Source organism: Lactuca serriola, chromosome 4 (assembly GCF_051521515.1).
Source record: "Lactuca serriola cultivar US96UC23 chromosome 4, Lser_US96UC23_V15, whole genome shotgun sequence".
Classification (NCBI taxonomy): Eukaryota; Viridiplantae; Streptophyta; class Magnoliopsida; order Asterales; family Asteraceae; genus Lactuca; species Lactuca serriola.
The window spans coordinates 106,548,847-106,566,986 of record NC_136411.1 but is presented as its reverse complement, the minus strand read 5'-3'; positions in this window follow the sequence as shown (position 1 = coordinate 106,566,986).

Below are 18,140 nucleotides of genomic sequence, written 5' to 3'. Positions count from 1 at the left end.
TATACAACTACCCGATACTTATGTTAAACGAGGTTTAAAGTTTTACTCGATTAAATGGTCGTAATTAAAAATAAACTTTTTCCAACTAAATGGAATGGTAGTTCACGTTTTTTTATTTATTTCATTACGACGTTAATAACATAAAATGAAATAAAATAAAACATTTATTGATTTTTCTACCCCAAATTAACGGAAATTTTATAAAATAGAATATTCTATTAACGGAAAAGGGTTATAACGATGGAATAAATTTTGGGTTGTCACATCATCCCTCCGTTAAAGAAAATTTCATCCCGAAATTTAGAATTCAAGCAGCTAAGTTATTACAGTACTACTAAGCAAAGAGATGGGGATACTTGAGTTTCATTTGATCCTCGCGCTCCCAAATGATCTCCGGTCCTCGTTTGGCATTCCATCGAACCTTCACAATTGGGATGCGGCTTTGTTTCGTTCGTTTGACCTCCCGGTCCATAATCTCCGCAGGCTCTTCCATGAAGTTGAGGCTCTTGTTGACTTCGATCTCGTCGAGTGGGATTACGAGAGTCTCTTCGGACAGGCATTTCTTCAAGTTTGAGACATGGAAGGTAGGATGTATGTTACTTAGCTTGCGGGGTAGGTTGAGTTTGTAAGCTACGGGGCCGATTCTAGCAAGAATCTCGAAAGGCCCTATGTACCTTGGGTTCAGCTTTCCACGCTTTCCAAAGCGTATCATGCCCTTCCAGGGTGAGACTTTCAAAAGGACTCGGTCTCTCACTTGGAATTCCAAAGGTTTTCTTCGTTTGTCTGCATAGCTTTTCTGTCGATCCCTAGCGGCTTTTAATCGTTCGCGAATCTATACAATCTTCTCGGTCGTTTCTCGAATGATCTCCGGACCCGTGAGAGTGATGTCAGGAACTCGTCCTTTAGCTAACTGAGTGTCACCCACCTCATCCCAGCACAAAGGGGATCTGCACTTCCGGCCGTAGAGGGATTCGAACGGAGCTGCCTTGATACTCGTGTGATAATTGTTATTGTATGAGAATTATACAAGGGGTAAGTGGGTATCCCATGCCTTACCAAAGTCGATCACACAGGATCGCAGAATATCTTCTAGGGTTTGGATCGTCCTCTCACTTTGTCCGTCAGTCTGCGGATGGTAGGCTGTACTCATGTCTAGCCTCCTCCCTAATGCGTTTTGCAGTGATTGCCAAAATCTCGAAGTAAACCTACTATCTCTATCAGAGATAATAGATATATGGACACCATGCAGCCGAACTATTTCCTTAATGTATGTTCTTGTGAGTTTCTCCATCTTGTCTGTTTCTTTGATGGGTAGGAAGTGCGCGGACTTGGTCAATCTGTCGACGATGACCCATATGGTATCCAGCCCACCCGTTGTCTTGGGTAGCTTAGTTATGAAATCCATAGTGATCCACTCCCACTTCCACTCCGGTATCTCCGGTTATTGGAGAAGACCTGATGGCTTTTGGTATTTGACCTTGACCTTTGCGCAAGTAAGGCATTTACTCACAAAGGTAGCAATCTCTGCTTTCATGTTAGGCCACCAGTATAGCTTTTTGAGATCCAGATACATCTTATCTGAACCTGGGTGAACGGAGTATCGAGTGTTGTGTGCTTCCTTCATGACCAAGTCTCTGAAACCACCGTGACGCGGCGTCCAGATTCGGTCCATGAGATAATAGGCTCCGTTACCCTTGACCTCTAAGTTCTTATCCATTCCACGTAAGGATTCTCTCGCCACATTCTCATGCTTTAAAGCTTCGAGCTGAGCCTCCTTAATCTGTGTGGATAGATGCGAATGGATAGTCATTATTAACGACTTGACTCTTCGACCAGAACACTCTTTTCTACTTAGGGCATCTGCTACTACATTGGCTTTTCCCGGGTGATAACGAATCTTGCAGTCGTAATCATTGAGTAGTTTGACCCACCGTCGTTGTCTCATATTGAGCTCCTTCTGGTTCAGTATGTGTTGGAGGCTTTTATGGTCAGTGTATATTATGCTCTTCGTTCCATACAGGTAATGTCTCCAGATCTTTAGAGCGAATACCACCGCCCCTAACTCGAGGTCGTGAGTGGTGTAGTTAACCTCATGTGTCTTCAGCTGCCTTGAGGCATAGGCGATGACCTTACCTCATTGCATCAAGACATAACCGAGCCATTGGTTCGATGCATCACGGTATACCACAAAATCCTCTGTACCTTCAGGAAGGGATAATACCGGTGCGGTGCATATGGCTCGCTTCAGGGTCTGGAATGCCTTCTCCTGTTTCTCTTCCCAGTCAAATGTCACGCCTTTCTGTCTCAAAGTGGTGAGGGGTTTTTGCAATCCGAGAGAAGTTCTGAATGAATCTGCAGTAGTAACCAGCGAGGCCTAGAAATTGTCGAATTTCTGTAGGCGTCTTCGGTGCTGAACAGTTCTTGATAGCTTTAATCTTGGATGGGCCCACGTGGATTCCTTCCTCACTAACCACGTGTCCTAAGAATTCAACTCTTCGGATCCAAAATTCGCACTTAGAGAACTTTGCGTATAACTTCTCCGATCGTAGGGTTTCTTGGACTCGTCGTAGATGATTTCTCTGTTCTTCCTCACTTCGAGAGTAGACAAGTATATCAACAATAAAGAAGATGACGAACTGATCTAAGTATGGACGACACACCCTATTCATCAGGTCCATAAACATTGTGGGCGCGTTAGTCAGTCCAAAGGGCATCACTACGAACTCGTAGTGTCCGTAACGATTTTGGAAGGCTGTCTTCGGAGCATCCTCCTCAAGAACTCGTAACTGGTGATACCCGGACCTAAGATCCTTCTTGGAAAAGTAACTCGTCCCTTGCAGTTGGTCGAATAGGTCGTCTATACGGGGAAGAGGGTAGTGATTTTTGATCGTGAGTTTTTTGAGCTCCCTATAATCGATGCACATACGGAATGATCCGTCTTTCTTCTTCACGAATAAGACCGGAGCTCCCCAGGGTGAGAAGTTCAGTCTTATAAAGCCCTTGCTGAGCAGCTCGTTAAGTTGACTGGACAGTTCTTGCATCTCTTCAGGCGCTAAACGATAGGGCGATTTAGCTACAGGGGTAGCTCCTGGGACTAGGTCGATTCTGAACTCAACATGACATTTAGGAGGTAAACCTGAAAGCTCCTCTGGAAAGACGTCAGGGTAATCGCATACAATATGGATGTCTTTTAGATCTCTCGTTTTCTGGCTCGTGTCGACGACGTGTGCAAGGAATGTGCGATATTCCTTATGCAAGTATTTCTGGGCTTGAATTCTTGATATGATACGAAGGCTCGTACCGGGTTTGTCTCCGTAGATTAACAGAGTTTCATTATTCGGTGGATTTAGGCGGATGGCTTTGTCGAAGCTTAGAATATATGCGCGATGAAGACTCAACCAGTCCATGCCAACAATGACATCGAAACTCTTGATCGAGACTGTTATGAGGTCGATTGGGAATGAATGATCGTCTAATGTGAGGGTACAACCTATGTAAATTTCGTTAGAGCTTTCTGTCTTTCCGTTAGCCATTTCTACGACGAATGTTTCTTTTAGTGGTTGTGGTGATTGCTTAAGTAAGTGTTTAAAGTTTTGGTTTATGAAGCTTCTTTCTGCACCACTATCGAATAAGACACAGGCATAAGAGTTGTTGAGAAGGAACGTACCCATGACTACTGCGGGGTCCGCTACTGCTTCATTGTGGCCAATAGCGAGTAGTGTTCCTGTTCCTCCCGCATTCCCAGCCTTCGGACAGTTTTTCTTGAAATGGCCAGTTTCACCGCAGCCATAGCAGGCCTGGCTCACTCCCGAACTAGGGACTTGAGAGATAGGTTTGGGTTGGGATCTGCAAACCGGACGGTATGGCCCTTTCGGTCGCAGTTGGTGCAGTGCAATTCACGGCAGGGGCCGTTGTGATGGAAGGGGCACTTGAGGCACTTGGGCAGGTTCCCAGCATAGGTTTTTGCTGGTACCGGGGTAGCAGGAGTGGTGGCAGCATGGACAGCCACGATTTGTTGGTCTTTGGAGGAGGTTTGAGTTTTCTTGCCCTTGTTCTGATCCCAACGCTTCCTCTTTTTGTCAGTCGATTTGGGTGGTGCAGTGGCAGTTGTGGTTGCTGTTGCTGGAGTGGAAGGAGTTTCATGATCAATCAACCTATGGGCCAACTCCTTGGCGCTGTCAAAGGTTGCAGGACGGGAAGATAGAACATTTCCTTGATACGGGGGCACTAAACCCCAGATGTATCGTTCCATTTTCTTGCTCTCAGAAGGGATCATGTTAGGGCACATAGCTACCAGGTCGCAGAACCTGGCCGTATAAGCCACTATGTCTGTCCCCTTCATCTTGAGGTTCCAAAGTTCCTCTTCAAGCTTCTGTACCTCACCTCTAGGGCAGTACTCCTTTCTCAGTAGGTCCTTTAGTGTGTCCCAGCCCATGGTATTGGCTGTTACTAGAGAGAGTGAACTGACATGCCCATTCCACCATGTCAGGGCCCTTTCAGTGAAGGTGGCAGCAACGAACTTGATTTTACTTTCTTCGGGGCATGAGCACATTTCGAAAATGGCTTCGGCTCTTTCGATCCATTAGGACAGAGCAAGGATCCCTCCGGTCCCGTTGAAAAATGTTGGTTTAGAGTTCATGAAATCTTTATAAGTACACCCCTGTGTACGTGAGGGAATTTCACCATGTCTGGAGTTGGTGCCCATTCCGGCCCCACTAGCATCACCATAATTCATTTGGGCCATGGCTGCTGTCACAGCTGTGGTCACAGCTGTTTGAAACAACACTGGATCGAACTGCGGAGGAGGAGGTGGTGGAGGTGGAGTTTGAGTCGTCGGTCTGCCTCTGTTTGGGTGCTTGCGAGGAGGCATCTTTCACTGAAAGTTCATAGAGATGATGACAATAGTAAGAGTCTATTGCAAGTATGATAAGAGCGTTTCATGGACTACGTCAACATAGCCCGATAATCAGAGAGAGATTCATAGCAATAGAGTAGTTAACTGCCATTTTTACTGGTATTAATGATGTAACACAAGTTCGGGAAAAGTGACCTAACAGTAGGTCTTACATCAAACCATAAGGAAAATGTTGGCAATCTAGAGGCCTAATTAGGGTACTTTCAAAGTTAGGAGTGTTTACGGACAAGTGCTCTACTGAGCATAGAAAAGAAAAGGCTAGTCCTTAAACAAAAGAGTGAGATGTTTTGACATCTTCTACGGGCGACGGGCACCCATTAGGCGAACCCTCAGATTAGCTAGTTGGCGCATAACTTCCTGAAGATGTCGCTCATGAGCCCTCTGACGTGCTCGGAGTTCCCTAAATTTGGCTCGGGATGCAGCTAGCTGTTGCTGTAGAGCCTCATTGGTTCTCCTCGTCCTATCCATAGCTTCTTCTAGTTGGCGGATGCGAACAGTGTTGAGATTAGAGTTGGCATCCACTTCTACAACTCGGCCAATAGTTGCTTGACCTTGCTCGACGTTCCTGGCCATCCTTCGAACCATGATGGGCAGAACTCAGTCCGCTGATCCTCCCTCGTTTATGTCGTAGAAGCTTCGGTCTCCATTGTAAGGTAAAGGCTGACCCTGCTCCTCGCTCCATCGATTCAAGGTTATTGCCCACATGGGAGTGGGACCTTGAAATGTCGGACGGGGGTTGGGGTTTGGAGCTACAGGGGGTAGGTTTTTAACTTCTGGCTCGGAGTTGGAGCTATCTGAAAAGCCTTCTGCATGGTGATCATCCAAAGGGATCGGGTGATCATCATCTGGCTCCTCGTCGAGCCATTCTCCATTGCCTTGGTTTGGATAATACGGATCGCCGGGATGGTGGAAGCCAGCCATTGCTATCTATGCGGGAATGGGGAAAGAAAGGTTAATAGACATACTAATCTAGGATACTTATAAGATGGATCGTTATTAGTTGACCCAATACTTGCGTAGTGCATACCAATTACATGTAACCGAAGCAAGATAGTCCTTCGAATAAGCGACCCTAACTTCAGATCCCCAATCAAACAATAACAGGAAATGAAGCAAAGGCCACAGATTCTAAGTCTATAGCGCCCTAGTCACATGTAACCGTGGTGTATCCACTTAGCAACTATTGCCCTACCAGTAACAACCCTTTTACTTATCACTTATGTAGTTAGTAGAATGCAAAATACTCCTATAGTATTCTTGTTCTAACGTTCTTGTGGTAGTGTTTGTAAGTTTTTAGACTTGTTGCAACACCACAATCACTCTTAGGCACATGGTAGTCACTCTTGGAAAAATGTAGTTGATCAGGCTACATCCCCCCAGATGTGACTATATGTCTCTAAGCTTAATTGTGCTGTTCAACAATCTTAATAATTTTGTTCTGTTCTAGTATGATACTGACCATTTTGTAGTGGTGAATGTATATATATATATATATATATATATATATATATATATACTTAATTAAATATTTTAGTATTTAGAAGTATATATTCTTGGTCAGAGTGTTTTAGTCCCGAAGTGTTTATAGTCCGTATATCTTTTATAGGTTGATATACTTGATTCACTATAAACAATGCTCTGATACCAATCTGTCACAGCCCAAAACCGAGAACGGTGGAATACGTTCTGGGGTGGAGGACGTCATGTACAGTATCATAACAATTGCATAATAGTAAAAACAAGCAACAACAACCATTGCATTAATATAGTAAGTTTAATTACAAGCGTGTTCTGTATAGTTAATAGACACCAAAAGTATAACAAAAATAAAAGATGGGTCTTGTATATGCTCCATCTTCTCTAAAGTTGCACCAGTACCTGTCTATCTTTGACCTGAGGATACAAGTTATTTTGAAAACGAGTATCAGCATAAAGCTGGTGAGTTCATAAGAATTTTAGTGTTGTTGTTTGTATAAAAATATTTACAAACATGTAATATAAAACTGAAACTTAGTTTGTGAGTAGTAGAAATCCCTAGAAAATCCTATATTTTCCAAAAATGTACATCTGTAAGTTAAATCCTTTAAGTGTGTAAAAGTATTTTCATTGAACCTTCCGTTATAAAAATAAAGTAATAAATCTCATTTAAATAACATAGGTGAGGAAAAGTTTATGCCTGCTGACTGTAGTAGTGTTGCAAACTTCAATTAGTAATAGATATTTATTTACATCGGGATATTAGTATAGACTTTAAGTCTTAGTGTATTGATTTGGATATGGATGAAACCCCTCATGTAACCAAACTGAATGATAATAGAGAGCCCGATGACCTTCCTGGTCATACGTAGTGTAGTGATGTAGTGCCACCCCTGGGCCTAGTCGGCTCGGACTATAGTTAACAGTTGGGATGTAATAGCGTCCGTCCTGTATAGATCTATACATGTAGTGTTGCTTTCCTTCTGGGAAGCCCTAGTCACATGGTGTAAGCGCGGTAGAGTGCCTTATAGAGGGATAATGTGTTATACTCTAGATTAGTGTATTCTCTTGTGTTATAGTATAGTAGACTTTTAGTATAGTACATAAAGTGTTCTCTTATACGTGCATTAACTTGTAATAATAGCAGTTATACTGAGTATAGTAGTAATAAAGGTAACGAGCAGTAGTCTTAACTATACCTATTATAATTAACTAGAGTGTATGATTTCATGCCTTTGAATAAAAAAGGTATTGAATAAGATGAAGACTTTCATATCTAACACAAATATATATGATATATAACTAAGAAATCAACGACAGTCGGACGGATAACAGATACCCTAAGACCACATCAAACAAGAACAGGAAATAAGGCGAGCTATCGGTCCTAAGTCCTTCAAGTCTTACTTATATAAATATATTAGTGTAGATATATTTTAAAACAAAAGCAGTTCAAACACAGTTTGAAAATAGTTTAACAACAATTTAACCTTTAAAATGCATTTGATAATTATTTAAAACAGTTTTATTGATAAGTAGCTAAAGGTATAGAAAAAACCCCTTTTTGATGGTAAGTTATGAATCACACATGATTTGATAATAAAACTTGTAGCATTATACTTTTATCCCCCCCCCCCTAAAACATGTAAAAACATTTGAAAAGGTTCATTAAGGGGTATGAACTCACTTGCAATGAGTAGATCGGGTGGAAGTATCGGATGAGCGTTTGGTGTCAAGTAAAGACTTGTACACCCTTTATGACTCTAGTAACATATGAAGACATATGTTTACAAGTAATTAGTGATTTAAACTCTAATTAAACACATATAGACATCCTAATGTGAATAAAAGCTCTATGGTTGAGTGCTAGAGGGCTAATGGGTTACAAGAAAGGAGTTTTAGGCCTCACTATGGAGTTTACTCCTCACAAACCCACCTTAGGTGAGTTTACGGCTGGGAGACCACCTCCCCCATGAGTTTACGGCCGTAAACTCATGGGAGGAGTGTAATTGAGTAATTTCAAGACTCTTGTGGCTCTAGAAGGGATTCCAAGGCAATATACAAGGCTAGAGGGGTGTTTAAGGTTCCAAAAGAGCACTCCCTTGGAGTTTACGGTCCTAGGACCACTCCTTGGGAGTTTACGGTCGTAAGCCCCATGGCTTAGGACGTGAAATCTTGGACACCCTCCATTCTTTGATTTTGAGGTCCTTGGCTTATTCCTAACAATTTCTAAGTGAAGGTATAAGGCTATTTAGGGGTTTAAAGGCTCATTTGGCATGGTTTAAGGGAGTTTACCCTTCAAATGATAAGGTTTAGGTGTTCCAAGTCCGAAATTGTAAGTCCCCAAGTCATATCTAAGCTCCAAATGTGGTTTGGAAGGGTTTTGAGGCTTGATTTGCATGATTAGAGGGAGTTTACGGCCTAAGGATGTTCTTGGGCCGTAAACCCTCTTTCAAGCCCCCAAACTTGATGATTCATGACTCAAACACTTCAAGGTTTAATCCTAAACTTGTTTCTAAGCCTAAAGGAGAGATTTAGGGCATGTTTGGCATCTTTTTAGGGGTTTACGGCCTAAGGATGTTCTTAGGCCGTAAACTCCTTATCTTTGGCCTTCTTATATGATTTTCAAGCCATAATTACATGCAAGGATCTTTAGAACAAGCTAGGATGAGGGAACTTACGTTTTGGAGGCGGAAACTTGCGGTTTCTTTGGATGAAATCAAACTTGAGGAGAGAGAGTAGAGAGAGAGTGTGTCTAGTGTGGTAAAAGGTCCAAAAGAGTGTCCACTCACCCTTATATAGGGCTTGAGTGTTGTACCCGGTATACAACTACCCGATACTTATGTTAAACGAGGTTTAAAGTTTTACCCGATTAAATAGTCGTAATTAAAAATAAACTTTTTCCAACTAAATGGAAGGGTAGTTCACGTGTTTTTATTTATTTCATTACGACGTTAATAACATAAAATGAAATAAAATAAAACATTTATTGATTTGTCTACCCCAAATTAACGGAACTTTTATAAAATAGAATATTCTATTAACGGAAACGGGTTATAACGATGGAATAAATTTTAGGTTGTCACATAAAAGGGACAGGAAGAGAGATAGACTCCTCCCACCCTTACACCATGTTCCCGAGTTCAACTTAACGAGGAAAATGAAAGGAAATAGTTGGAACTGGGAAGAATGTAAAAGAATTTTTATTTCCCGAGTTTCATTAAAGGAAGGAAATGGAGGGAAGTGGAAGTAAACGGAAATATCATTTTCCCTCCTAACTTTCCTTCCTATTTGGAAGGATTTTGAGAGAAAAAAACAAAATGATTAACTTTTCTCTCAATTCTCTTCAACTCGGAAACACAAAATACATATTTCTTTTTTTTATTTTCTTTTCTTTTCTCTCATTGCCTTCTTTTTTTTCTTTTCTTTTGATTTAAAACTCAGAAACTAAGAGTTAGTGTTAACCAATTTTCTTTAAAAATATATTTTGAAATGGTGCTAATAAATAAACAATCCATAAATACCATATTTCAAAGTCAACCAATGACTACTAAAAACATACTCTATATTTCGAAAAATATATTTCGAAAAATGTATAAAAAGATTGAACATTGAAGACTATGAACATTGTAATTTGTGATTTTAAATACACTTAATTATTTATTTAAATTCTTAGCTAACTATTAACATTTTATGTTATATTAAAAAAATTAAGTTAACTCTAATCCAACAATAAAATTTGATAAATATTCTTACATTATAATAACATCACAATCTGTCAACCACCAACCGTTGCCTTTGCAAACGACAACAATGGACGACGACCACCTAGAAAATGCCAGCAGCCTACCGGTGGCTACTGATAACAACGTCCGCCCATGGCGTAGAAAAAATAGTAAGATAAAAGAGAGAGTTGGTGATCATGAGAAACAAATATCGGGAGGAAGAAACAAATGGAGATAGAGACATAGCAACATTGGTATGGTGGCGAAGATTCTCTAATGGCATCGGTGCACCGATCGACGGCTACTCATCGTCTATCAGTTTGAGGGAAAGAAAGATGGAGAGAGAAAAAAAATAAAATACAGATTGCATTAATTGGTTTTTTCTTGTCGGCGATGAGTGGAGGTGGTGGTTCGGAGGCGATGGAGGTCCGACCCAGTAGTGAATAGTGACAGTGGGTCTTTGGCGGCGGCTTAAACACAAAGAGATGATAGAGAACTCAAAAAATTGTTATTATGACTAAGTTTTAGGGCTTTGAGTTTTAAAAGAAGAAACATGCTTGAATTTTAATGGGTTCCAAACTTATATTATTTATCTTAATCGGTATTTAATAAGATTATAACATTTTTTTAAAATTAAATCATATATATATATATATATATATATATATATATATATATATATATGAAAAAGTAAATGTGTAGTTGTTATGTATCTAACCTTAGGTATAGAACCTTTTAAACGACGTTGTTTTAAACAAAAAAAATCTAATTTTATTTTCTCTTAGTTTTGTTTTAATAAAATACCATTGAATTAAGTTCAATTATGAAATGAAAAAGATCAATTATATATATATTTTATTGCAAATAATTATTGAAGTTTATAGAGAAAATAAAAAACCAATATTCTTTAAAGAATATAACTTAAACATTTTGTCTTTCAATTAAAAAATGATATCCAATGATTTTGTGAAAAACTTGATTGAGTTATGACATGTTCTTATTTTATCTTTTATTCTATTAGTTTTCATTTAGAATTTTGTAGGGTTGATTAAATGGTCATGACTTTTAATGATTTAAGTTCTTAGACACAATGAAAAAAAAAAAACATAAATTTGATCGATTTAGTAAGTCACATGATTAACGAAGAATAGTAAAAGAGATATATGATTATTTTGGATATAAATGGATCAAAACTGCATTGTTTGATAGGTATATGACAACCACATATTCCCTAAACCCATTATATATATATATATATATATATATATATATATATATATATATATATATATATATAATCATAATTTGATTATTCTCCTATAATTACATTTGATTAATGGTAGTTAAAAAGTAATTTTTAATCATTAAAAACACCATTTAGACAAGCTATTGACCTCTATATAAAAAGTGAATTATAATTAACTATTTATAATGAGGTTTTTTTTTTTTTTTTTTTTTTTTTTTTTTTTCATCAGAAAACAATACAATTTCAACCAATAAAAATATTTTAAAATTTAAATAGAGTGTTTAAATGGTAAAATGGGGTGTCCATTTAGTCAACCCTTTTTTAAATATAGATTGTTCTTTTTAGTATTTTAGGGTTTTTATTTAATTAATTTCTTTTGAAATTCATAAATAGAGATTCCAAGACAATTTTTGGCCAGAAAACTATTTCGTAACTCACTGTATTTCGCTACCTATAATCTTTTAACTCGATATTTTTTTACCCAAAAAACATACCAAAAAATGTAATTATGATAAATATCCTACTACTTTTTAATGTCCAAAATCCTATTTATGAACATAGCCATTTGGTATCTGGTAAAATTTTAGGTTCCCAAAATTAGTATATGCTGCCAATTGTATAACGCTGTGGGATCCGCTTTTACCGACGAATGAGACAAGCAAAATGTGTCCCTGTCTTGCACCGCATATTCTAGCAGTGAAATGACTCGTTGTCTTGGTCCCTTTGAGTAGAATGTCCTTTCCATGTGTTGAAGACTTGAAGCTATTACTACAAATCCCACCATGATTGGGCCTCCACGAATCTTTTTTTTTTTTTTTGACATTTTTTACGGAGAGAGAGAGAGAGAGGAGAGAGATTAGTTAAACACTAAGCCATCAGGGCAACACTGCCTTTTTGATCAAATGATTAACAACACTAGCACCTAATGGCCGATATGTGGGACCAATCCAGTTAAGTTCATCTCTTCTGACCAAACAAACCAAAACCATCGCTATTATTGTTAAGTTTAATTATTACAACAACTCTAAACGTATTTATCATTTGTCGAGTCAATTTAATATACTTAGGTTTGGTTAAAAAGACATAATTATGTTATATAAATATTTTGTTCCTTTATACAATTATTTTTATTGGTTAAATTTATAGTGTTTTTATAGGTTAAAATTATATTGTTTTTCGAAAAAACTAATTATAAATAATTAATATTAGATATAAATAGTTAATTATAGATTAACTTTTGATAAAATTGTCAATGGGGTTTATATTTAGCAACACTCAATAGGACTGATTTAAGCCTATTTGAGGCTTCTGAAAAATTAAAAAATGAGGTCCTAAACCATAATTTTTTCAAGTAAAATTTTGATTAATTGATTAGATTACTGAAGAGTCGACTAGAATATCTTCTTTTTTTTTTTCACTAAGTTTGGCTCCAAATTGTTTTCCCATTTTTTTGCTGCCTGTAACGACATAATATCAAACGTTTTTTTATAATAATATATGCAGGTATATAAAAAGTAGCCATAGAAATTTAGAAATTTGGAGGTCTTGGGTCATCGTTCATGCTACCCCACTCATTGATATGACATTGAACACATGAATTGGCTAAAAAACACCTTATTTTACCAGATAGACATTTTGTCCGGTTATTCAATTATTTTTATTGGTTAAAATTCCATCTTTTTTCAAAAAAAAAGTATATTTATCTACATAATATTAGTTAACAAACTTTCTCGGAAAAAAAAAAGTTGTATTCTAATTATGATGATTGCAAGGTTGTTAATATCGAGATTCTATATATGAATGTTTTCTGTTTTGTAAGATTGAATCGGATCGTAGGATCATACCAAAAAAACTTAAAACATCAAATACATTTTTCATCAATCTGTTAACAACTAGTTAACAACAAATAGTTTCAAAACATATAAAATACATATCTAATACATCATTTAACAATAAACAATTCAAAATGGGTATTATATGTAGTTAGTCTAAGAAAAAATATTAGATTTTTTTAAAACAAATAGTAACGATTGTACGGTCTTAGTATCGATTCTACGATCTTATGATCCTAATGCAATATTACCGAAAAACAATCCTAGTAATATCAAGATCAACTTATCTAGGTGGGCTCGTAGAATCCTACGATCCTAAGATCGGGATTCGGATTTAAACAACCTTGATTGATCGTTTGTGTTCAATACTCATATTTCAACCTTAACTTGTATCATACGTTGATGCAAAACAAGAAATTATATATATATATATATATATATATATATATATATATATATATATATATATATATATATATATATTAGTGTTGTGAAAATCCCGATCAATCTCTGATTAGTCCTTAGGCGCTACTCAACCGATTAGAAGACGCTTAGCGATTAATCTTTGCCTACACAATGAGCGACGTAGCAACAAACAATGAAATTTTAACACTTTGAAGAAGTTTTATCTCAATAGAAACTATCTGATGAATGATTAGTGTTGTATTAAAAATATTAACCTACTATGTTATAAAATTGATAAATCTACAAAAATGGTCCTTATGGTATGCATTTTTTTTTCTGAGGTTTAGTCCAAACCTTGATATTTTTGGTTTCATGATCCTTTTGAGGTAGTTTGTTTGTGGAATTAGTCCATGTTAAAGTTGAAAAGGCTAATATACCCTTTAATTTGTTTTTTTTTCTTAAACATTTTTCCCTTTTATTTAAATTTTTAAAAGTAAAAACAAATAAAGATGTCTCTCTCTTTCTCTCTCTCTCTCTCTCTCTATATATATATATATATATATATATATATATATATATATATATATCAATATTGACCACCATTGATGAACAAGAACACCATGTTGTCTCAAGAATTTATGTAGATCTAAACACTGCCCATACGTCTTCTGATACATTGGACTCCTCACACATGGACAACATTTTTGCCACCAATTATAATGTCATTCAAGAAACACTTCATCACTCAAACAAATCGCACCTGTTTCAATCAATTTCGGGATCAAATAAAATTCAGTCCTTTCAACATCCATATTCATCACTACAAAAGCTTCTTCTGTCACTACGTTCTTCAACCAATTTTGAAAATCAAACCCTTGAATAACATCAACAGAACACACAATTCCACCACCTGATTTCACCGGCTGAATCCTACCAATTCCTCTTTCTTTCTCAACGTTTGCATCACCCATGATTTGATTAATCTAAAAAACCAAGCTCTCATTCTTTACTCAGGCATCATAGGGTAATAATTTCGTTCCTTTCTTAAAGTTTTCTTCTTCATTATGATTTCATGAATGTGGGGCATATTAGGATCGAATCCATCCATATGACGAGAATGTATGAACTTGCAACAATTAAATAAACGAATGACCGCATACCCTTCAGGTTTAAGCGTCCGTCCAACCTCTGCCGCAAACTCCGCCGCCTTGTCAGATCTGCCCAAAGCTCTGTTTTCGTAAAATATAAAATCGAATATTTTGTTCTAAAAGGATTCCTATGCTCTAACGTATTAATTACTAATGGTCTCATTGGAGGAAGCTGAGTTTACCGATGATAAGTTACATCACAAACTTATGTGACTGATTTTGATTAAATAAAATAAAATCGAATCAAGGATTGCAAGTGGAAAGTACTAGGGGGTATAGAATCTATCGGAAGTGTGGTTAGCTCTGAAGAGGGTTGAGTGAGGGGTGTTGAGGGAGAGAAGCAAATACATAATGAATTAAATGAAAATTTGACTATAGAAATGGTTCATTTCAGATGGATTTTTGCAGAAAATTCATTGGGAATCGTTGTTCATTAGCGAGACTAATTTTATTGAGTTCCTATGATGTGAGGATTTGGGTTTGCAGATGCTCTCGATGAAGATACATATGAGATGAAGATATAGATCAGACTCCAGATGATGGTATGAGTGAGAGAGAGAGAGAGAGAGAGAGAGAGAGACCCATAATTTTTATTATTAAAACTTTAAATTAAATACAAAAAAACATAAAAAATGAGTGAGAAGGGTATTTTATTCTTTTCAGTTTTCTGATGGACAAAAAAACGCAACGAAATTAGCTCAAAAGGACCATGAAGCCAAAAAAGTCGATGTTTGGACTAAACCTCAGAAAAAAATGCATACCACAAGGACCATTTTTGTAGTTTTGTCTATAAAATTAGTGGTATTTACGAACTTTCTTGTGATATTAATTATATTTAATTTTTTTGACAAAACTACAAAAATGGTCCATGCGGTATGCATTTCTCTAGGTTTTGGTCCAAACCCCCCACTTTTTTGGATTGATGGTACTTTTGAATTAGTTTCGTTGCATATTTGGTCATACTGAATAATTAAAAAGACCGTAATACCCTTGGGATATTTAATTTTCATTTTTCTTTCATTTTTTAAGTCTAATACTTATTTGTTTATTTTAATAATTACAAAATAAAAACGGGTCTCTCTATTCTCTCTCTCTCTCTCTCTCTCTCTCTCTCCTAGACCCTACCAAAAATCCTCTCATTTCCCTTTCCCCTTTCCATCCTATTTTTACATCTTCAAATTTGAGAACCAATGAAGTTAGGGTTCGCTTGATTACTTATCCCCCAAAACCCACTTCATTTCTAATGCCAACAAAAGTTGCGCCAATATTCAGTGATGAAATCAAATCTACAAAGATTGTGGTGAAAACTAACTTCAAATTGAACCTGATGCAAAATATTCCAAAAGTACATGTTGCTTCAATCATTTTTGCTTCAACCAGTGGTGGGTGTCGTCAATGTTACCCTTAAAAGGGTGTCTTCCAAATTATTGCAACGATGGGAAACAAAAGTAGAGGATCTTGGGAGGAAGATCCGGGTTCTCCGATGAACCAAATCTAAGCCCATAAACAAAATCGATTTCTTTGTGTTGCTAATAATAGTCTATGGTATGGAGTTTTCTCCTGGAACATCTGATTCTACTTTTTTTTTCCTTATTGATGGAGTTCTTTTACGTGTTGTTGTAACGACCCAAATTTTTACAAAGAAATTTTTCATTTTAATTAACCAACCACATTTGCATAAATCATGAAATCCCGACACAATTGTTTCAAATCCCCATTCATTACAAATTTTATTTTTAAAACATCAGAGTGTCCCCAAACCATTTCAATGAAAGAGAGATAGAGTGCACGCCGCACCATCATGCCTTGCCCTTGCCCTTGGGCTCAAATGTACCTGAAACAAATCAACAGCCTATAAGCGAAATGCTTAGTGAGTTCCCCAGAGCATACCACACACAATCCACATACATATATCTTGTTAGCTATTAAAGCTACACATATATCACATAAGCCAAGCATACATAAAACCTATAAGAATGTCATGGGCTACCCTACATGGTCTTTACCTAAGAATACCATGGGCTACCCCACATGGTCTTACATCCAATGCCATGGGCTACCCCACATGGTCTTTACCTAGGAATGCCATGGGCTACCCCACATGGTCTTACATCCAATGTCATGGGCTACCCCACATGGTCTTTACCTAGGAATGCCATGGGCTACCCCCACATGGTCTTATATCCAATGCCACAGGCTCCCCCGGGGTCTTCCATGCAAAAACATAAAATCACATAACATATCAAATCACAGAATGACTAACACATATATCATAATCACATAATTGACCAGCCTTGGTGCCTTAGACCCATGGGTATGGTGAGAAGACTCACCTTTGTTTGCTGAATACAAAAGTTGCTCTCCTAATAGAGCGTAACCTCCCGTGCTAAATAATAATATTAATCAATGTTAGGACTTTAATTAATCAAAAGAAACCAAACTCCAAACCCTTCCATGAGGCCCAATTATCCTTCCCTTGTTAATGGGCCCAAAGTCCATGTCCAAAATTATTAATGGGCCTGTTGGCCCAATAAGGCCCAATCAATATATCTGTGGCCCATAACAAATGAAATGACTCATAATTCCCAGAATACAACCATGTCCAATAACTAAATGAGGCCCAATAGGTCAAAAGGCCCAAAACAAATTTGAGCCCAACTGTGATGCGTACGCTTGGCATACCATCTTGGTATGCGCAACGTACTGGGGTCTTGGGACTACTCGTCGCGTACACTTGGTTACGCCTAGCGTACTACCAGATTACACACTTTCTCCATTAACTGCTTAATACTCGATTCCTTTACGTCCAAAAGCCAGATCTAAGTTTGTTAAGACGTACTAAGGCATAAAGCTGACAACTTTATGCCTTTGCATGCCTCATATACACCCAACACCTCCATTAAGACCTTTCCAAGGTCCTTAACCCATGCATGAGGCCAAAAATCCCACCAAGACTCCATTTTTTTGATACTAAAGGACCAAGGGACCTCAGATTTGTCATTCCCATCTTCTGGATTTGCTTAACTCACAAATGGAGGTCCAAAATCAACTAAAGGGACAAAAATAGAAAACCCAGCTAGATCTAAAGATTTAAGTGGAAAGGTGTAATTCCTCCTTCTTGAAAGAACTCTAAAATGGTTACAAAAACCTACTCCTTAAGCTTAAAACCCTCTCACACAATATCTCAACTGAAGGTAGACGAAATGAGGCTAAAGAGACTGATAGGGCTTGGTCCAAGAGGCTTAAAGATGTTTAAATAGGGGACAAGTCCGAGATTTAGGGTTTTGGCCCTCTTTCGTGTACGCCTGACGTACCATTACGTACACCCAGCGTATGTAAGACTCCTCCGTGATCCTTCATGCAGAGTACGCTAAGGGCACTCACGGGACCACT